The sequence below is a fragment of the Mustelus asterias genome, chromosome 2, assembly GCF_964213995.1.
Source record: "Mustelus asterias chromosome 2, sMusAst1.hap1.1, whole genome shotgun sequence".
In the NCBI taxonomy this organism is placed as follows: Eukaryota; Metazoa; Chordata; class Chondrichthyes; order Carcharhiniformes; family Triakidae; genus Mustelus; species Mustelus asterias.
In genome coordinates this window covers 33,433,997-33,457,173 of record NC_135802.1, presented here as the reverse complement: position 1 = coordinate 33,457,173, position 23,177 = coordinate 33,433,997, and the positions used below count along the sequence as shown (strand labels likewise).

Here is a 23,177-nt window from a genome sequence, read left to right as displayed (position 1 = left end):
CAGATGTTTACAGAGAACTGGTGCACAGTATTTACAGCACAGAAACAGGTTATTCAGTCCAACAGCTCAATGCTGGTGTTTATGTTCCACACAAACTTTCTCCCATCCTCCTTAACTAACCCAATCAACATATCCTTCTCTTCCTTTCTCCCTCCTGTTTATTTGGCTTCCTCCAAAATGCATTTCTGCTAATCACCTCGAATGCTCCTTGTAGTATTCTAACCACACTCAGAAGTTCATAGGATTTATTATCTTGTAATTATGGCCACTAGTACTGGTCTCCCCTAAAATTGCACCATTATCTCTACGTCTACCCTTTCTTAAGACCACTATCAGCTTACCTCCTGGTCTTCTTTCCAGCGGCGAGAGACTGAGCTTGCTCAATCTTTCCCGATTGGTATATCCTCTCAGTGCTCAAATATGAAGTGGTTCTATATCTTTTTTTTCTGGAAGCATCCCTTCACTCTGGTGTTGTGCCCTCGAGTTCCAGTGTCTCCCACTAGTGGAATCATCCTCTCCAGGTCCACTCTATCTAAGCCTCTCAGTATTCTGTAATTTTCAATTAGATCCCTCCCTCATCCTTCTCAACTCCATCGAGTATAGACCCAGACTCCTCAACCGCTCCTTGTATGAAAACCCTTCATTCCTGGATGACAATCACAGCATTTCAGAGCCACGTCTGAAATGTTCTCAGCTGTTTCTGAGAAATGAGATATTGTCTTAATTCTTTCTTTCTGCGGGGAAATAAGAGTTAAAATGCTCTGCACAGGCTGGTGCCCAGTGGATGGGGTGGTTTTGAAAATTGTCTTGAAAGCTTGTTTAAATCAGAGGAAATTTCCAGCAGTTGGTCCTAGGATGTTTTGATAGTGACGCTGTTGTGATACCTGGAGATTTTCTGTGTTGCAAATTGCAATTTTCATAAGTCTTTCATGTATAGAGGCTCTTAACAAAAGCCAGCTCACCCTGCTTTCAGGTAGGTATTTAACCCAAGTGAATCAGTGGCTGCTTGAAAGGCAAGCCATTTGTTAGTTGTTTCCAGAGTTGAATTGCTGTCTTAGATCCAGCATAATTCATCTGTGTTTATAATTGTTGACAAGTTATGTGGAGCAGAACAGTGGCAGGAAAACGACAATTTGCCCATTTTTTTTGTTGCTGTTTCACTTTGGAAACTCCCTCTTGAATTTCCCTACATGACGTCTGATCTGTGTTGCTGCCAGCAAGTATTTCTTAATTTTCTCATTTCCTAACCACCCCCCCCCCCCGATACTATTTACTGCGAGCCAGTACCACGGTCTACAGCTGCCATTGTGGCTGTTCTTCGTGTCTGACACAAGGCAGTCTATTTGACCACAGTGAGAAGTGTTGTCAAGTTTTTGATTCTATCTGTGCCTGATTTTCCACCAGTGGCCAATCATGAGTAAAAAAAGACTCGTAATTATATTGTGCCTTTCATGATGACAGGATGTCCCAAAGTACTTGACAAAAATGCAGCAGCAAATTTGTGCACAGCAAACTCTGTCAAATAGTAATGTAATAAAGATCAGATCATTTGGTCTTTTTCAGTGCTTTCGGTTGAGGGATAAATATTGGCCAAGATCCAGTGGAAAACTCCCCACCCTTGTTCAGAACAGTTCCATGGGATCTTTACAGTACAGCACTCCCTCAGCACGACACTAGTGTGTCGGGCACGGCCTTTGTGTTCATGTCTCTAGAATAAGACTTGAACCTCCAGCCTTCTGATTCAGAGGTGAATGTAGCACCAACTGAGCCACAGCTGACAGCTAATAACATTGTGCACAAAGTTGGAAGGATCTTGACAACCTCGATCACTGAATAGAGAAATGGCAGGTGCAGTTTAGTACAGCAAAATATAAGATTGAAATTTGGTAGAGGAAAAGTCCATATAGCTTATGGAACTCTGACTTAACCATGAGGTCACACTTTAGAGTTCTGAGGGGATATTTAGAAGTAAAAAAAATTATGACACTTTGTTTTTATTAAACATTTGGCAATTTATCGCTATTTATCTTGTATTTGAAGATTTTGCCCCCTTCTTCAACTGCATCTTTCTTTGTGTGCAAGTTGGAAATGTAAACATGTGGAATATGAAGGAAAGAACTTTTCAACTGTATAGGAACTTTCAGACAGACCCACACCGTCTGTTTCTCTTCAAATATAACCCAATAGAGAAGTGCTCGAAGAAGAAATTTGGTTTGACAGGTACAGTACCACGTAAGGCACCTTGAAGATAACCGAGAACTAATTCCAGCATCGGCAGTATGTTGCTTCTATCCCTTTTAAGATAGCTTTTTAAAAAAATTGTCAATCCTATCTGAGAAATCCTTCTGAAAAGGTGTTAACTTAGTGATACTATCAGAGCCTTGGAACAATTAGGGGCGGCATGGTGGCACAGTGGTTAGCACTGCTGCCTCACAGCGCCAGGGACCCGGGTCCAATTCCAGCCTTGGAGTTTGCATGTTCTCCCCTTGTCTGTGTGGGTTTCCTCCGGGTGCTCCGGTTTACTCCCACAGTCCAAAGATGTGTGGGCTAGGTTGATTGGCCATACTAAATTAACCTTAATGTCAGAGGATTAGCAGGATAAATATGAGGGTTGCGGGAATAGGGCCTGGGTGGGATTGTGGTCGGTGCAGACTCAATGGGCTGAATGGCCTCCTGCATTGTAGGTTTTCTATGATTAGAACGGTTTCGAGAAAGAGGGTTATTTTTTGATCTAAATGATCTATTCGAATTCGCTGGTGGCTCAGATCTTTGACCTTGTTTATGATTTGCACCGTTTTAGTATTTTACTGTTCCTGGTTTATCTATTATTTTCTTTGAATGGAGGTGGATTTAACTGATTGTACATTCTTGTGAGAAGGTGGTGATTGATACTTGCATTATGATTGGTATGCACTGGTCTAGTTTTATTCAGAGTGCCTTTGGTGCTTTAGAGAGGAGTTGGTAAATCAGAATAGATATGGTTGTGCATTTTCGTATATCCAAGGATGTACTTAACTGTTTTGTAAATGACAGATTTCTGTATGGCCCTCTCGTGCTCTGTGTTATACTTGTGCACGTTGACTATGCTTCTGTTAATGAAGATTGAACCCCTTTGTCTTTTAGTTTAATATCCACCGTCCTGAAGGCGGTGACGTGTACTGGAATGCAATTTTGTAAGTGCAGGTAGCTTTTCAGCACTTCTATTTGTATAAGGGTATCGCAAATGTTAATCAGACTAATACCCGGAATGGGTGGGTTGTCTTATGAGGAAAGTTTGGACAGGCTAGACTTGTGTTCGCTGGAGTTTAGAAGAGTAAGAAGCGACTTGATTGAAATAAGTAAAATCCTGAGGCATCTTGACAGGGTGGATGTGGAGAGGATGTTTCTTCTTGTGAGAGAATCTCGAACTAGAGGCCACTGTTTAAAAATAAAGGGTCGCCCATTTAAAACGGCGATGATGCGATTTTTTTTCACCGAGGGTCGTGAGTCTGGAACTCTATTCCTGAAAAAGTGGTGGTAGCAGAGTCCTTGAAGGAGGTGGATAGATTCTTGATTAGCAAGTGGGTGATTGATAGCTTAACGGGGCTAGGCAGGATTTACTATCAGATCAGCTATGATATCCAATGGTGGAGCAGGGGCTGAATAGCCTACTTCTGCCCCTTGTTCAGATGTTGACAGCCTATTGAAAGTGTAGAGCCTGGTCCAATTTCTGGCTTTGCGTGATGTCCAAGCCTTTTACAGCAGAGGGGAGATCTGTGGTCTGCAATTGGGAATGTGCACTTCAGTTGCCGTTTCCCCTCTCCAGCCAAGGGTTGGGGAGGTCAGTTATATTGTGTCCACCATGGCTTTTGGCAGAGATAATTGAACAGCATGGAGCAGGAATTGACTCTGGAATCATCAAGACTCTGGTTGTTGTGATCAGATCTTTAACTGGAAATGTGGTTTGGATACCTTAAATCTACTGTTGAGTTAAGTGTGATGCATTTATTTTAAGGGTCAGTAATGTAATAATAAAACAAGCAATCATTTCTGTTACGTTAATGCGAACAGATTTTGCCAGTCATTTGTGCCATTCCACTGGTTTTAATGATTTATTGTTGGTATTAAATAACATTGATCACATTGTCAAACTTTTATATTCCCAAATACTGGAACTTGCATGAAAATTGAATCAAAAAAGCAGTTTCCCTTCCACGAACCTCTAATCACCTCCATTTTCCAACACTGATTTGAGGCGTTTGTGCATCCTTTCATGATGTGTCATTGAACTCATTTATAAAGTCAATCCTTTCTTTGTTGCAGTTTTTTTGTTCAATATATTTTTGCTCTCTTGTTGTGATAAGTATATTGTTCTGAATCTCAACACTCTCCATCAAGCAGAAACAGGGTGAGGTGGGTGACTTCCATCTCCGATTGCTTTCCCATCATGTCCCAGTGTAAACCTGCTCTATTGGGCAAGCAAGCAGCACACTCACCCCAACCTGGCTTGGTCCTGTTTGACTCTACAGATCGGGGGCCTGCTCATGCCAACCAGAACCGATCTCGTTAGTCTGTGTCCAGAGTGGGGGAAGCAGTGGTGACTTCCCTGTTGGGCTAAATCTACTTTTTCTTTTGTAGGTTTTGAGGGGTGCGGGAGTACTCCTCTGAAGCCTTGGGACTCCTGTACTCTAAGCTTCTTTCCCCGCCTTCCCCAAATGGCAGGGACCAATCTGATCCTGTGGGCCTCCAGCCACCTGCCTGTGATATACCACTCCTGCTCCCTAACCGGGCCTGCATCTGATTGGATTTGTTTGTGACACTGCAGACATTTCTGGAAAAGGCACATCCCCAGTCCCTCCGGTTCACACCACCAGCTACGGGTTCGCATGCGATGTACCCCAATGCCCTTCCAAACACTATAATGACTCTTTACCTTTATGGCCCAATCGCTAAGGCAAAGACCATCGTACCATTTGCTTTCCTCGCTGCTTGTGACCAGTTATAAGGACAAGGGCACCAAAGTACCTCCAGGTTGTCATTGTTTTTAAAAGAAAATTCAGCTTTACTCATTTTCCTTCCAAAGTGGATAACTTCACACTGCCCATATTCTATTTTATCTGTCACATTCTTGCCCGTTCACTTAACCTGCCCATGCCCCTTTGCAGCCGAACTTCAGGCTCCTCTCTGCTTGCTTTCCCATCTAACTTTGCATCGTCATCAAACTTGGATACGTTACACCCGGTCCCCTCGTGAATATAGATTGTAAACAGCTGAAGCCCAAGCACTGATTCTTGTTGCAGTCTGCCCAACCTGAAAATGACCCGTTTAGTCCTAGCGTGTGTGATGTTAACTGGATGTACAATCAAGAGGGTGTGTGGAGCAATGTTCAGTTGAAATCTGTTCATCAGCTGTGAAATTTGCTGCTTTGCCCTATTACTGTTTTGAAATGTTTTATAATTTCAGCGAGAAATGAGATTGTTATCTCAACAAAAAGCAAATTGCATGGTGATTACAAATGCCCTGTATATTAATCCTCAGTTGGTTCCTAATCCATTTGCCCTGCCACAACGTTGAGCCGTCACTTTTCCTCCATGATTCTCAGTCTGTACTTCCTGCTGACACTTTGCCCGCTGTTCCTTCCTCACCACCCCTCGCCTCCGCTCCACATGGACACTTTCAACGACCATCTAACTCAAGCTGCTGAGTGGGCTTTCCCTTTGCCCTCTTTCTCTATCCTCATTTCTTACTATTCTCCCATCCATTAGTGTCACTGCTCACATTGTACAGTGACTGTATTAACAGGGAGGACGTGCAAACCGCTCGATGAAAACCAGATCACTGTCCGTCAAGTTCGCCGCCTTCCATCCTGCTAATCGCACAAGGCAGTGAAACGATTTATTGCTGACTGATGCATGAGACAAGAAAAAAGAAAGACTTGCGTTTCTGCTGCACTTTTCTTGATCACCGGGCATCTGAAAGCAGCCAATGAATTTCTTTTGAGGTGTAGACACTGATCATAGAATCCCTACAGTGCAGAGGGAGGCCATTCGGCTCATTGAGTCTGCACCGATTGTTTGACAGAGCATCCCACCCAGGTCCTATTCCCGTACCCCACGTATTTACTCCACTGTCCCCCTAGCCTATACACCTTGGAGCACTTGGGAGCAATTTAGCATAGCCAATCCACCTAACCTACACATCTTTGGTGTGTAGAAGAAAACCGGAGCACCCAGAGGCAACCCACGCAGACACGGGGAGAATGTACAAACTCCACACAGGCAGTCACCCAAGCCGGGAATCGAACCCGGGTCCCTGGCGCTGTGAAGCAGCAGTGCTAGGCGCTGTGAAGCAGCAGTGCTAACCACTGTGCTACCGTGCTGCTTCATTGTTGCAGAGCAAATTCCCACAAGCAACAATGTGGTAATGGCCAGGTAATCTGTTGTTTTTTCATTTGATTATTTATTCATTTATTAGTGTCACAAATAGACTGACATGAACACTGCAATGGAATTACTGTGAAAATCCCCTAGTCACCACACTCCGGCGCCTGTTTGGGTACGCGGAGAGAGAATTTAGCCTGGCCAATGCGCTTAACCAGCACCTCTTTCGGACTGTGGGCGGAAACCGGAGCACCCGGAGGAAACCCACGCAGACACGGGGAGAACGTGCAAATTCCCCACAGACTGCAGCGATGTTGACTGAGGGATAATTATTGGTCAGGGCGTTGGGGATAACTTTTCTTCTTTGAAATGGTGCTTGCAGAGATGTTGCATATACGCGAGCAGTTAGACAGGGCTCGGTTTAATGTCTCATCCGAAAGACAGAACCTCCAACCGTGCAGCCCTCCCTCTGTTCCGCACCGGAATGTCAGCCATGATTTTTGTGCTGAAAGCCTGGGGTGGGTGCTGCCGGACCTGCTGAGTATTTCTAACATTTTCTGTTTCTGGTAGTTAGGGAGACGTAGAAGATTAAATGTGAAAGGTTTAGGGCAGCGATGAGGAGAATTCTTTATTAACACAGGGCTGCAAGACTGTGAAATGTGTTAGCAGAGTTTGTGATTGAGGCTAAGGTGGCTACATGGGATTTAGAATTCTGCTGGTGCTGAAGATAAATGTCAGCGCAGACCGATTGGATAAACAGCCTGTTTCTGTGCTGTAATTTTGTAATTCAATATAATCTCTGAACACCCAGAACTCTGGGAGGATTCCTAATTGAGCTTGTTGCAAACATTACCTTCTAAGGTATAAAATGTGCTGGCTATGCCAGTGATGGGTGCTGATCTGATGCTGAATTATTTTCCTCTCACTGACCTTTGGATACGATCATCTCGTCTTTGCTTCCAGGGCTGCATTTTAAAGGGTACGCACTGTTCTCGCCTATTTGACGTGCAACCTCGGGTCTGTTAACATGCGACAGCCGTACAGTTCACTCGAAAGTGCTGAATGTTGGGGAACTGCATCGTTCTTAGAAATAAGGTTCAAATCTATGAACTAGTGATAGCAAGCGAGCGAACGCAAGCCTTTAAATGGACATGTGCCCAGCACAAAGCAGGAACTGTACTCCTTTAACAAGCTGCTCCTTTCTTTCCCCTGAGCTGGAGCCTGGAGCTTAAAGCTGCAGTGCCCTCACAATAACAATTCAAAAATAAATGAGCATTTGGAAAGTTCTTGCCCTCGTTTGGCAACCCGCCCGCAATCACATTTTCCTTCCACCGCCTTCCTACAATTTAAAAAGAATTGAATAGGTTTCAGCGTTGCCAACATGTGCCCATTTGTTGTCCCAGGATTTTAGGAAATGTCTCCCCATCTCCCTCCCTCCCTCCCCCAACCCACCCCCTTTCTCCATCTGGACGGCGCAACTAATCAGAAAGGTTTATACACCAGCCTGTTGTCACACAGGGACTGGGAGTATTTTGTGAGTAGTGGGGGTGCATATTTATTATGTACTCGTGAAACTATTTCTCCCTCCCCACACTGTTCTCTCAGCGACAGTCGAACGGAATACTGATTGCTGTGTGGCATCTGTCAGCCTATAAGTGGACAATTGCAAGCCGCTTGCCGCTCTGCTGAGGTGGGAAAATAACATTTTTCACGGAAAAAGTGCATCTTTATTTATAAAAACACCACCATTTTCCACTTACAAAATATAAGCTTAATGTCAAGAGGAAGGAGATGGTACTTGATGGACCTGGTGATTGCACTAAACCATGCACCTCATGGCTAACATCCACTTTTATTTTTCTTAACTTGTAGTGAAGGGGGGGAGCGGAATATGCTTTGGGGTGGGCTGCCAAAATTATGGCAGAAACCTTGTCGATTGATGTGATTTTGATTTATTATTGTCACATGTATTGATATACAGTGAAAAGTATTGTTTCTTGCGCACTATACAGTACATAGAGAAGGAAAGGAGAGGTGCAGAATGTAATGTTATAGTCATAGTTAGGGTGTAGAGAAGGATCAGTTGATTCTCTTTGGGAATCTTTGCCATTCCGAGGTGCTGTAGTTTTAATAGCCAGTCATGTGGAATCTGTAGATAAATTAAAACCTATGCTGGTGGATGTTGAAGGTTCTTTGGCCTGGTTCAAAGAAGACTAACAATTTTGCCTGATGTTCTGGCCTTTTATTTCACCCTTTCACTATTACTGTCAGAATTACATTAACTGGCCTTGCATCTCAGTGCTGTCTTAGTCATTTTGCGACAGCAATTTATAGAATAATAAGAAAAGAGCAATCTCGGGTTGTGGGCATCGCGGCATTTATTGCCCATCCCTGGTTACCTTGAAGGTTAGTGACTTTTTAGGTTAATTCAGAATGCAGTTGAGTATCAACCATGTTGATGTTGGACTGGAGCCACGTGTGGGCTAATCTACGTTTTCTTCTCCTTTATATACTTCTATCCCTTATGGTCAGCTCAACTACTGTTCTGGGGACCCGGGTTCGAATCCCGCCATGGCAGATGGAATTTGAATTCAATAAAAAGTATCTGGAATTAAGATTCTACTGATGACCATAAAGCCATTGTTGAATGTCGGAAAAACCCACCTGGTTCACTAATGTCTTTTAGGGAAGGAAATCTGCTGGTCTGGCCTACATGTGACTCCAGAGCCACAGCAATGTGGTTGACTCTCAACTGCCCTCGGGCAACGAGGGATGGGCAACAAATGCTGGCCAGCCAGTGACACCCATGTCCCACGAATGCATATTTTTAAAAAAAGGCCAGATGAGGAGTGTCCCCAAATTCCATTCCTCAGTCTTCTCCTGTTCCTCATTCATCTGTTTCAGCAATGTTAGGCACAAGGTCTGTTTCTGGAGTTTCCATCTGGGACTGAACAGCTGCCATTGGATTACCCAAATGCTTGACCAAAATCAAATGTTCAATAGGCCAGACATTTCTGCAATGGAGGCGAGGCTGCTGGCCTATTAAAGATGGCGACCCACTCCCAAGAACTCCCGGCCCAAACATTTGGCTAGCAGCTCAGCAGCGTCACAGCGGTGACCATTGCTTGGGGCTGCAGCTGGAGGGTAAGGTAGCATCAACGGTCGCTAACCTCAGAAGATGGGTAAATGGGATCTGAGGTGTCTCGAGCTAGGGAAGCATGCTCTAGTGATCGATTGGATGTAAGGGGCAAATGTGTTGCTTGTGCGATTATAGAATCCTACAGTGCAGAAGGAGGCCATTCGGCCCATCGAGTCTGCACTGACCACAGTCCCACTCAGGCCCTATCCCCATAACCGCATGTATTTACCCTAGCTAGTCCCCCTGACACTAAGGGGCAATTTAGCATGGCCAATCCACCCAACCTGCACATCTTTGGACTGTTGGAGGAAACCGGAGCACCTGGAGGAAACCCACGCAGACACAGGGAGAATGTGCAAACGCCACTCAGACAGTGACCCAAGCTGGGAATCGATCCCAGATCCCTGGTGCTGTGAGGCAGCATTGCTAACCACTGTACCACCGTGCCGCTAGGGGGTAACCGTTGCCTGTAGGGTTTGGGAGGTGGGGGGGGTTCCATGGGTAATGTATTGCCCAGAAAGGAGGCCACCCCTCGAGCCCACTCTGATGTCTCCAGGTTTCACAGGTTGCCTCTCCAGGCAATGGTGGACCTCCTGACATGGGTGACCTGCCCGCAGAGGCAGTAAATGGCTTTGCATGTTCACTGGCTCAATTGAGATCCAAGGGGGCAGTTGATCTGCCACCTTTCCTACCAATGGTAAAATGGCATAACACAAGAAGGTGTCAAGTACATGACACATTGTTGTGCCAAAGACTAAAAACTGAGGATGTTGGAATCTGAAACAAAAATAGAAAATGCAGGGAAGTCTCAGCAGGTTTTACAGCATCTGAGGAGAGAGAATAGAGCCAATGTTTCGAGTCTCGATGATCCCTTATCAGAGTCATTTTGTCCATGTTCCTGCCCCCCTCAGCCTATCCCCAAAGGGCTTGCAAAGTCCAGCCTTTGAATGACAAAAAGCTAGGAGAAATGAACCTTTCAAGATAGATTGACTGTTAGCCATGGATACATGTATTCATTGATTAAAGAAAAGCTTTATACGTTATGAAACATTTCAGAGTGCAGTTGGTGTTGCTAGCACTGGATATCGTGCATGCTCAGTGATGGATAAGAAAAGATAAAGATAAGTCATCCCAAGGTGCCTCAGTACCCTGTTTTGGGTCAACTACAGACCTCATGTCTTATCATAGAATAGAAACCCTGCAGTGCAGAAAGAGGCCATTTGGCCCATCGGGTCTGCACCGACCACAATCCCACCCAGGCCCCACCCCCATATCCCTACATATTTACCCGCTAATCCCTCTGACCTACGCATCTCAGGACACTAAGGGGCAATTTTAGCATGGCCAATCAACCTAACCCACACATCTTTGGACTGTGGGAGGAAACCGGAGCATCCGGAGGAAACACACGGAGACACGAGAAGAATGTGCAAACTCCACACAGACAGTGACCCAAGCCGGGAATCGAACCCAGGTCCCTGGAGCTGTGAAGCAGCAGTGCTAACCACTGTGCTACCGTATGGGGTGGCACGGTTAGCACTGCTGCCTCACAGCGTCAGGGGACCTGGGTTCGATTCCTGGCTTGGGTCACTTTTTGTGTGGAGTTTGCACATTCTTCCAGTGTCTGCCTGGGTTTCCTCCAAATGCTCTGTTTCCTCCCACAATCTGAAAACTGTGCTGGTTCAGTGCACTGACCATGCTAAATTCTCCCTCAGTGTACCCGAACAGGTGCTGGACTGTGGCGACTCGGGGAATTCCACAGTAACTTCATTGCAGTGTTAATGTAAGCCTTACTTGTGACTAATAAATAAACTTTAACTTTTCTTATCCACCACTGAGCATGCACGATATCCAGTGCTAGCAACACCAGCTGCACTCTGAAATGTTTCATAACGTATAAAGCTTTTCTTTAATCAATGAATACATGTATCCATGGCTAACAGTCAATCTATCTTGAAAGGTTCATTTCTCCTAGCTTTTTGTCAAACCTTTTTATCGGAGCTCCATTTTTCCTTGGTGTCTCCAAAAGGCCTAATTTTTAGCGACCTGACTGATGAGAACAGTGTCTTTTGTAACCTTCATTCTTTGGGTATAATTGGTTCTTGGAATGGACTGACCTAAAAACCTGTCACAAGGAACTGAAAGCTTAAATTTGTTTTCTTTCTCTGAACTGTGTCTTCCTCAAATTGAGTGGCCACTGGAGCTGTTTTTAGCACACTGACCTGAGAGTCAGAAGGTTGAGAGTTCAGTCCCCACTCCAGATGCCAGAACAGAGATCTGGGCTGACACTGCAGTTAGGTATGGAGGGAATGGTGCCGTGTTAGAGGTGGTGTCTTTCACATGAGGCATTAAACTGAGGCTCTTATCTGCCCCCTCAGGTGAATGTCAAATGTTCATCGGCACTATGAAGTGTCAGGGAGTTATCTCCAGTGTCTTTGCCAAAGTTTATTCCTCAATTGATATCATTAAAACAGATTATAGAGCAGCACAATGGCACAGTGGTTAGCACCGCTGCCTCACAATGTCGGGGACCCGGGCTCAATTCAGGTCACTGTTTGTGTAGAGCCCGCACGTTCTCTCCATGTCTGTGTGGGTTTCTTCCGGGTGCTCCGGTTTCCTCCCACAGTCTGAAAGACGTGCCGGTTCGATTGATTGGCCATGCCAAATTGGCACTGTGTCGGGGGATTAGCACGGTAAATATATGGGGTTATGGAGATAGGGCCTAGGTGAGATTGTGGTCGGTGCAGATTCGCTGGGCTGAATGGCCTCTTTTTGCACTGTAGGGATTCTGAGTATATAAAGGAGTTTTTTTTTAAAGTTCATTCATTAGTGTCACGAGTAGGCTGACAACACTGCAATGAAGTTACTGTGAAAATCCCCTAGTCGTGCCACACTGGTGCCTGTTCAGGTACACTGCAGGACAAGTGACCCAAGCCGATAATCGAATCCAGGTCCCTGGTGTTGTGAGGCTGCAGTACTAACCACTTTGCCACTGTGCTGCCCCCAAGGAAAAGATATTTGGAGGTGGTTGAGATGAAGAGGGGTCTGAGAAGGATGGTGATGCTTATCGGGTGCATAGGACTTTTGGGCCAAGTGATCTGATTGTGTGCTGTAATTACTACATTTAGGAAAACTATCTCCCAAAGGTAAGAATTTTAAGTATTTAGATAGTAGAGGAGTGCTCTTTAACCATTTAATTTGTTGAAAGGTCGATTTAAAAAGTATTGCGGAGGTGTAATGAATCACCCTGGATGCCTAATGCATGAGACCACATTGGATATTCATTTTACGTGGTGTGAAATTGAAGCAGAGTACAGCAAATCCCTACAGGGAGAATTGCGCTGCTTAGACCCTGGAGTCACACAGGGCATTGACTGGATTTGCACCAACAATTTAAGGCCCATGTGAAGCAAAAGGCGCTCGCACAGATGCTGAACGTGAGGCTTAGCTACACCCTTCAATCGCTCGTAAAGCTGTAATTTAAAGTAAGACTAACAGATGGTGGATAAGATCTCCAGAGTATCGCTTGAAATAAGATCGGCGTAATTAAATAGTTGAGACCAACTGGGATCAGGCCTTGTGGAAAAATGGATCTTGAGAATAGCCTCTGGTTACTGAAGTGAATTGTTATAGATTTTGAATGTATTTGACTTTTTTTTTGGATTTTTCTTAGTTGACTTTATGATTCAATGTCCTTTAAAATCAATAGATTATTAATAGCTTGATCAAGGCAGCTCCGTGACTAATTGTCTACTTATGCTTTTAACCTTGTGCATTATTCAGTAAATGGGTCCAGATGTGGGCTGTTGGGGAGGGAGGGTGAATTTATTCCTTTTGCAAACTGTATCGGATAATGTACTTTTAACTCTCGTGAGAGAAAGGTGAGTTGTACACAGGAATTCAGCAAATGTATTTGGAAGTGGAATGCAACAGGGAATTCAAAAATCCAATACATCCAATGAAAAAAATCTGTGGTTGCTATAGAACAGAAATGGTTTTCACGTCAAACCTTAAGATATCGAACACCATGTCCATTGGATCTTGATTTATATTTCATGGTAATGCTTATTTTCAAACATGAGAAACAAATTCTAAGAACTTTGATATCTTTCTCTATTGTCCTCGAACCTTTTTAATGAAAAGGTTTGTTCAAGAAACCATCGTGAAGGACAGTTATGAGCGAAGTTAAGGTTATGGGAGGAAGGGGGAGCAAAACCCAAGTAAATCGAGCAATAATTATTTAGGTTGCGTTAAACTTGGACTTTAAAAGCCTGCAGATTATGAAAGGGAGATGAGATTATCATAGAATCCCTACATTGCAGAAGAGGGCCATTCGGCCCATCGAGTCCGCATCGAACACAATCCCACCCAGGCCCTATTCCCATAACCTCTCGCATTTACCCTGCTAATCCCCCTGACACAAAGGGCCAATTTAGCATGGCCAATCATCCTAACCCGCGCATCTTTGGACTGTGGGAGGTAACCAGAACACCCGGAGGAAACCAACGCAGAGACGAGATGAATGTGCAAACTCCACACAGTCACCCGAGGCTGGAATTGATCCCGGGTCCCTGGTGCTGTGAGGCAGCAGTGCCAACCACTGTGCCACCGCGCCGCCCAAATTAAAGTTCCACAATTTTGAGGTGTTGGAGGAAAAATGAATCGAGTTGATGAGTCGGCAATTACAATTCAATGTGATTGAGATGGAAGCGCATTTGGGATTTGTGGAGGAAGATTTATCAGTGGAGATGATACAGGAATCCACTTGGTGTCAGAGAAGGAAGTGAGGTGCCTAAGAATATCAGTGGATAGAAGCATTCAGAGAACCATGTAAGAAATGAAGAACCAAGTCTTCAAATAATTAAAATAAATGTATTTTGCTGTCCTATTTAAGGACATGGTGCATGCCAAAATGTGTTTAACTACTGTACAGCCAGAGGGTCAAAGTTTATTGAGTACTGAGGGATTGTAATTTGAAACTTGTAAAGTGGAATCATGAACAGAAGAATGGGTAGGGATGGATATCATGGAGTCGAATGTTGTCATGAAGGAGGAGCAGTGCGAGAGGTGAGATAGCTCCTGGGAACTCCTGATTGAAATGTGAGGAAAATACAGGGATGAGTTCAAGTGGAAGAATTTAAGAGGAAACCATAAGTCTATGCTTAATGTATTTGAGAAGAGTTACCGAGTTCTGTCAGCACCAACTTTGAGACTGTAGGACCATTGCAAACTAGTACTGCAAAACCGAGAAAGACCCGAGTAATACAACTGAGGGAGCATGCACAAGTTTGTGAAGCCGAGCAGAAGTGGAGAATGTATTAATTGGGTGGCACAGTGGTTAACACTGCTGCCCCCACAGCTCCAGGGACCCAGGTTCGATTCCCGGCTTGAGTCACAGTCTGTCTCCCCATGTCTGTGCAGGTTTCCCCTGGGTGTTCTAGTTTCCTCCCACAGTCTGAAAGACATGCTGGTTAGGCGCATTGGCCATGCTAGATTCTCCCTCAGTGTACCCGAACAGACACCGGAGTGTGGCAGCTAGGGGATTTTCACAGCAACTTCACTGCAATGTTAACGTAAGCCTACTTGTGACACTAATAAATAAACTTAATTGCCAATCTGGAAGAATATATTTCATGTCTCGCTGAAGAGATGGAGATGTCTGGACTTTTTTACTGCAATAGAAGAAAAGGTACTATGGATAAAGGAAAATGATTAAAGTTTGAAATGTGTAAATGTAATGTAATTATTGAGCAGCACTCAGTACCTTAGATAAATGGCTCTTCAAACCTTCGTCAAGATCATTTATAGATATGGTGAAAAGCTGTGACACAATACAGACCCCCGAGGGGCACCACTCATGACGATCTGAGTACTTATCCATTATCCGTACTCTCTGTCTCCGATCGCTGAACCACTTCCTTATCAAACCAATAGGTTGTCTTCACTGCCATGTTGTAAGATTTTAGGGTTTCAAGGTGTTAAAACCCTGCTAATTAAAATCTTTATCCCGAATTCTTAATTTCCTGCACTAGGGTCCTCAGTTGTGCTTACCTCACAAAGTACGAATAACTAGTATTTATGAATCGAGTAGAATTTATTAAACAGGATACACATAAACTTAAAACAGTGAAGACAACATGCAAGTTCCCTATCCCTCAAGTTCTTAAGATTCCTTGAGTGTTGCCAGCACAGTGATGTCCTTTCTCCTCTTTAATCGCTGAAGTAATGTTGAACTGTGTCCAGAAGAAACATACTCCAGGAGCCATGGTAACACTACTAACAAAGATTCCGATTTTCCAACTCTTATCACCACTTCTCATTATTGCAGTATCCCTTATATGGAAATGGCCTAAATTCACGTCGTCCATTGGCTTAAGGTATGAATCACCTCATCATGCTACCTCTGTTACTATAGCCATGTAGACTAAAGACAAATTTACATTCCTTGTTTTCTTCGGACTTCCTTTGCAGACAAATGCTGCATCCTTTGGAGGCAGAGCAGTAACACACAAATGTAACCCAAGGCCCACCGAACCAAAGCTGTGCAGCACAAATGTTAATAACACTTTCCGACCACAATGTCAGAAAATACAAGCTTCCTCAAACAGATGTTCTGCCCTCCAGATAAAGTTAATCAATTAAATCAATGCATGGGTTTTGCTTGAAGATGGGGGTGGCAGGAGAGGAATTCTCAGCCTCCCAGCGTGCATTTCTTGGCGGCAGAAGGTGGGGCACTGTTCACTGGTGGCGGGATTCTCTGATCCCGCCACCGTCAATGGGATTTCCCATTGGTGTCACATGCCACAGCAAGAGGGGGTGCGCTGCCAGTGGGGCTGGAGAATCTCGCCGGTGTGAGTTCAGGCTACTTTTTAGCCATTTCTTCAGACGTAGACCTGCTGAATCCAGACTCTCAGGCAACTTAAAGTCGGAAAACCATTTTCACAAACGACTACTGCCACCCTGTAAAGTATCCCCAATTACTCTGATTGTCCATTGTCTCAGTAGCAGAAATTCAAACTGAACTGATTTGATTTATTGTTGTCACGTGTATTAGCATTCAGTGAAAAGTATTGTTTCTTGCGCGCTATACAATCAAAGCATACCAGTCATAGAGAAGGAAACGGGAGAGTGCAGAATGTAGTGTCACAGACATTGCTCGGATGTAGAAAAAGATCAACTTCATGCAAGGTAGATACATTCAAAAGTCTGACGGCAGCAGGGAAGAAGCTGTTCTTGAGTCGGTTGGTACATGACCTCAGATTTTTGTATCATTTTCCCGATGGAAGAGGTGGAAGAGAGAACGTCCAGGGTGGTTGGGGTCCTTAATTATGCTGACTGTGTTGTCGAGGCAGCGGGAAGTGTACCCAGAGTCAAAGAAGTGGTTAACAGTAAAATCCATTGATATTACAGACCAACAAAAAATCCTAAAAATTAGTAGTATTATCAAAATCTTACAATGTGCTCCTATTTTTTTCTTAATGGTCTTAATGGCACCCTGTCGAAGTGTAATCTTCAGCTGAGACATGGTACATGGTGGGGCATTGGGCAAGTGCAGGCAAACATAATTTAGTCTTCCCATTTTAAAATCATGCATCCTGTACTTTTTCTATCTCTTATACACATCTATGTCCACAGTTGTGGGACTGCCCATGTCCCTTATGCCTCTCAAGGCACTGGAGAGAGAACATAATTGCATTGAGTTTACCTGACAATTTTTATTTGAACTGCAGACATAGGAATTTATAGCAAAAAATGTTGACAGGAATTGTAAAAGACCTGGGATTTTTCATGTATTATAGATAGCCTTGCAAGGAACAGAAGAGAAACTGAAATGGAGAACTGGAGTTGGCTCTCGAGTTAGAATTGTATACTGGACCAGGTTACAAGGATAGTGGAATCCAGTTACTGTGTACCGTATATAGTAGATAGAGTTGAACAAAAAAGACTGAAGATAACAATTAATCTGGCACATAGTATATCGTTACTTAACAGTCAAAGAGCAAAATTGGGATTGGTTAACTGTTTGCATATCATAGCATCATAGAATCCTTACAGTGCAAAAAGAGGACATTCAGCCCATTGACTCTGCACCAACAACTATACCACCCAGGCCTAAGCCCGTAACCCTGCATATTTACCCTGTTAGTCCCCCTGACGCTAAGGCAATTTAGCATGGCCAACCGACCTAACCCGCACATCTTTGGAGTATGCGAGGAAACTGGAGCAACCGGAGGAAACCCACGCAGACAGGGAGAACATGCAAACTCCACACAGACAGTCACCCAAGGCTGGAATTGAATGTGGGTCCCTGTCGCTGTGAGGCAGCAGTGCTCGCGAACTGTGCTGCCAGTATATCTGCTAGCTCTCATGAAATTACTGCTGTGAAGGTTATGTTGCACTTCCAGGTTCATGTTGTGTTAAGAAGCTAGCTAGCACATAACTAATGCAGGAAGGTTATCTAATTTCTTGACACAACCTTCACCTCTGACTGGTTGAATCCATTATTATCCTGCCCTGACAGCACCATCTGAAGCTTGTGGGCTAAGTCAGATTGATGCCAGCACACAATAGTGAAAGAATACGAATTGCAGGAAAATCTCAAACAAGGGAGTTTGAAAAAAGATTACAGAAATGTGATAACCTGGATAGTTTGCAGAAAACGAACAGTCTGGCTATAACCTGCGAAGGATTGAGATGGGCTGAATTTCTCCGGTTCTGCATTCAGTTTTTTTAAGTTCAGACATTTCTCCCCCTCCACCCCAATATCCTGAATGCAATTATGTTTGGACAGTTCCAAGTAGTTGTTGTTTATGTGTGAACCTTGAGGACCAGTATCAGCAGCTACTTGTGTCCAAAGCGAGGAAGGTAAAGGCAAAAGGCATTGTTGTAACTGAGGTAATTTAGTGGTGGAACATTTCCAGCAGGGGTTAGTAGGCTGGGGTCTGGAATAGGAACACGGAGTTAATTCCCGACAAATGGAGTTATCGAGGCAATTATCAATTCCCTCTTCTTACTCAGTTAATAACTTCATCCAAAGCTCCAAAATGTGTTGCAACCTTGTAATCTGCTAAGGCAATGGAGAAGGCGATGGCCTCGTGGTGTTATCGCGAGACTATTATTCCAGCAACTCAGCTAATGTTCTGGGGACCCGGGTTCGAATCACACCATGGCAGTTAGTGGATTTTAAATTCAAATTTAAAAAAAACTCTGCAATTAAGAATCTACTGATGACCATGAAACCATTGTTGGAAAAACCAATCTGGTTCACTAATGTCCTTTAGTGAAGAAAATGTGCTGTCCTTACCTGGTCTGGCCTACCTGTGACTCCAGAGCCACAGCAATGTAGTTGACTCTCAACTGCCCTCGGGCAACCAGCGATGGGCAATAAATGCTGACCAGCCAGTGACGCCCATGCCACATGAATGAATAATTAAAAATTGTGCCACTTGCAAATTGTTTACCCGTGTATTTTTATCCCTAACTTCCCCAGCAAAACAGAGTCCACATTATTGTCTTCCTTGCAAAACCACAGGGCTGAACATCATTGGACAGCAGCCTGTTATGTGTCAGCAATAGCTTAAACAAATGATCCAGAGCAGTTTTGAAAGAAAATAATGTGGAGATGCTGGCGTTGGACACAGTAAGAAGTCTCACAACGCCAAGTTAAAGTCCAACAAGTTTATTTGAAATCACGAGCTTTTGGAGCGCTGCTCCTTCATCAGATAAGTGGAGACGTGGGTTCACAAACGCATATATAGGCAAAGACACAATTGCAAGAGCAAATAGTGTTGCGATCAGTGGAACTATCTGATCATTACTGAGAACATTTGCTATGAACCATAACTACTGGTTTTGCTTCCTTCTACTGTTGCTACTGTACATCACTTGAAATTAACTAACTACTGTTGTCCATTCCTGGACACAGTTCACTTGATGCTTGGTTGCGTGTGAGGACATTTCTGAATCAATTAACTCCACTTTCATTGATGCTGGGATCTTGTTATTTAAAGAAGAAGGTTGGTCCACTTGTAATAGCATGGGATAGTTTCATAGAACATAGAACATAGAAAGCCACAGCACAAACAGGCCCTTCGGCCCACAAGTTGCGCTGATCATATCCCTACCTCTAGGCCTATCTATAGCCCTCAATCCCATTAAATCCCATGTACTCATCCAGAAGTCTCTTAAAAGACCCCAACGAGTTTGCCTCCACCACCACCGACGTCAGCCGATTCCACTCACCCACCACCCTCTGAGTGAAAAACCTACCCCTGACATCTCCTCTGTACCTACCCCCCAGCACCTTAAACCTGTGTCCTCTCGTAGCAACCATTTCAGCCCTTGGAAATAGCCTCTGAGAGTCTACCCTATCCAGACCTCTCAACATCTTGTAAACCTCTATCAGGTCACCTCTCATCCTTCGTCTCTCCAGGGAGAAGAGACCAAGCTCCCTCAACCTATCCTCATAAGGCATGCCCCCCAATCCAGGCAACATCCTTGTAAATCTCCTCTGCACCCTTTCAATGGCTTCAACACCTTTCCTGTAATGAGGTGACCAGAACTGCGCGCAGTACTCCAAGTGGGGTCTAACCAGGGTCCTATAAAGCTGCAGCATTATCTCCCGACTCCTAAACTCAATCCCTCGATTTATGAAGGCTAGTACGCCGTACGCCTTCTTGACCGCATCCTCCACCTGCGAGGCCGATTTAAGAGTCCTATGGACCCGGACCCCAAGGTCCTTCTGATCCTCTACACTGCTAAGAATGGTACCCTTCATATTATACTGCTGCTTCATCCCATTGGATCTGCCAAAATGGATCACTACACACTTATCCGGGTTGAAGTCCATCTGCCACTTCTCCGCCCAGTCTTGCATTCTATCTATGTCTCGCTGCAACTTCTGACATCCCTCCAAACTATCCACAACACCACCTACCTTGGTGTCGTCAGCAAACTTACCAACCCATCCCTCCACTTCCTCATCCAGGTCATTTATGAAAATGACAAACAGCAAGGGTCCCAGAACAGATCCCTGGGGCACTCCACTGGTCACTGACCTCCATGCAGAGAAAGACCCCTCCACAGCCACTCTCTGCCTTCTGCAGGCAAGCCAGTTCTGGATCCACAAGGCAACAGCCCCTTGGATCCCATGCCCTCTCACTTTCTCAAGAAGTCTTGCATGGGGGACCTTATCGAACGCCTTGCTGAAGTCCATATAGACCACATCCACCGCTCTTCCTTCGTCAATGTGTTTGGTCACATTTTCAAAGAACTCAACCAGGCTCGTAAGGCACGACCTGCCCTTGACAAAGCCGTGCTGACTACTTTTGATCATACTAAACTTCTCTAGATGATCATAAATCCTGTCTCTCAGGATCCTCTCCATCAACTTACCAACCACTGAGGTTAGACTCACCGGTCGGTAATTTCCCGGGCTGTCCCTGTTCCCTTTCTTGAATATAGGGACCACATCTGAAATCCTCCAATCCTCCTTTCCTTTGATGTTCAATTCTCACTGCTACTTGGGTTATTCACTCTTTTGCTCTTGAATTTTAAAGTACTTACCCATCCAATCCACAAAATGGTCGGTTGCTTCTTTATGTTAAATGAGGAACGCAACCTCGTCGGTGTCACCGTGATTAACATTTCCATGTTGCTAAATATTTTTAAACGTAACAATGAAGCTTAAGGTTTTTGAGGTATTCTAGATAAAGCCACTTCCATAAAATGGTCGAGATCCATCTTCATTGAAATGAATCCCCTTTTTTCCTAATGGAGGTAGAATCAATTCATTGAGTGTTACTTTGAAGAGTGTGTTTGCCTCCACACTTGTGACGGTGAACTTCTCCAGTGGGGAGATGAATTAAAAAAAGAATGGAAGTAGGCTTAAAAATCAGGAAAATAAAAGTGAAATAAGAGAAATAGTTGATGTGTTAAGTATTGCTTCCCACTTGAGGAGTGATGTTTTGGTATTATGGATTGTCAAAATTGTCGTGGCAATCCCATATTCATAATCAGATTCACAACCTCCATTGATTTATTATTGTCATGAATTGGGATACAGTGAAAGCTATTGTTTCTTGTGAGTTATATTGACAAAATGTAACAGTTCATAGAGTACATAGGGGAGAAGGAAAGGATAGGATGCAGAATATTGTGTTGCAGTTACTGATAAGGAGAAGAGAAAGATCAGCTTAATATGTGATAGACCATTCAAAAGTCTGGAAAGCTGTCCTTGAGTCAGTTGGTACGTGTTCTCAGACTTTTGTATCTTTTTTCTGACAGAAGAAGGTGGAAGAGTGTGTCCCGGGTGCATGGGGTCCTCGATTGTGTTGGCTGCTTTTCCGAGGTAGCGGGAAGTGTAGATGGAGTCAATGGATAGGAGGCTGGTTTGCGTGATGGACTGGGCTACGTTCACAACTCTTTGTAGTTTCTTGGGGTCTTGATCAGAGCAGGGACCATACCAAGCTGTGATGCAACTGGAAAGGATGCTTTCTATGGTGCATGTGTTTAAAAAAAAGTAGTGCGAGTTGTAGCGGACATGACGAATTTCCTTAACCATTTGAGAAAGTAGAGGCTTTGGTGGGCTTTCTTAACTATAGCATCAGCGTGGAGGGACCAGGGCAGATCGTTGGTGATCTGGACATCTAGAAACTTGAAGTTCCTCGATCCGAAATAAACATGTTGACTGCTGAAAATCTCTCCGACGTTCTATTCATAAAATGTGTCGTGATGCACACCTATTTTTCTATATACGTATAGGACTTTTATGTGCTTGACATTAGGTGGTGCATTAGGAAAGTGACCTTTTTGTAATCTCTGCAAACAATGGCAAGTACTTTCACACTCGGAATGATTCAATATAAAAGTATTTCAGCAGCAATCCACTTCTACAGGTTTTTAAGAAACAATGGTTCATTATCCGAAACTTACTCCTGCAAATGTGTGCATACTTAATGGTATTCCTCCTTCGGATTACGTGGGTTCCTCCTCCTCGAACCAATCTCCCACGGCGCTGCTGTGACTCAAACGTAAGCATTGAGGAGTTGAGTAGGTCTTCGGTCTGTCTACTGATATTTTCTCCCACTGTGAATAAAACCTCCTCCAGAATTTGTGCTGACACATCCCTCTCTCTCTTGAAGAATTTGTTTTCAATTATCACGACTAGCATGGGGCACGTTGCCAATGTGGTTTATTTTAGGCCAGGTTTGCTTGTGCGAAAGAAGATGAGAAAAAAGCAGCAATATATTGGATGACAAAGTGTGTATTACATATTAAAATCATTTTGTTTTGGGCAGTTCTGAAGGCACTGAAGTTGGCCAGAGGTGTTACGCTCCAAAGAGAAAAGAAAAGCACTTGCATTTATTTTTCGTTATCATGCCCTCAGGAAATTCCAACACATTTTATCACAGCCCATAAGTTACTTTTTGAAGTACTGTGGCAGTTCGTAGGTAATTGGAGAACAAAAGTAAACTGGGTCTTTGCTCCTAATCACTGTCCATTGAGCCATTCTAGATGGTGTGTATTTAGGATATCCTACTGACACTCCTTGGCTAGGCCCAGGTCATCCAGCTCTTGGGTAAGCTTGTGAATGACTTGTTCTAGGTAACTATACTTTACTTTGATCGTTATTGGAGCATATCTTGCAATGGTTTCCCACCCTACCCCAGCACATTCAC

General features: G+C 44.1%; 1 protein-coding gene across 2 annotated transcripts in view; it reads left to right on the top strand.

Moving 5' to 3' along the window:
- ccny (cyclin Y) overlaps positions 1 to 23,177 on the top strand; it is a 216,172-nt gene that overhangs the window by 18,823 nt on the left and 174,172 nt on the right. The window contains exon 1 of one of the 2 annotated variants that reach the window (XM_078233085.1): positions 12,827 to 12,983. The exons of the other annotated variant lie outside the window; for it this stretch is intronic. The gene's annotated coding sequence lies outside the window, so the exon portion shown is untranslated. Of the gene's footprint in view, positions 1 to 12,826; positions 12,984 to 23,177 lie in introns of those variants that run through there. 2 annotated transcript variants of the gene reach the window in all.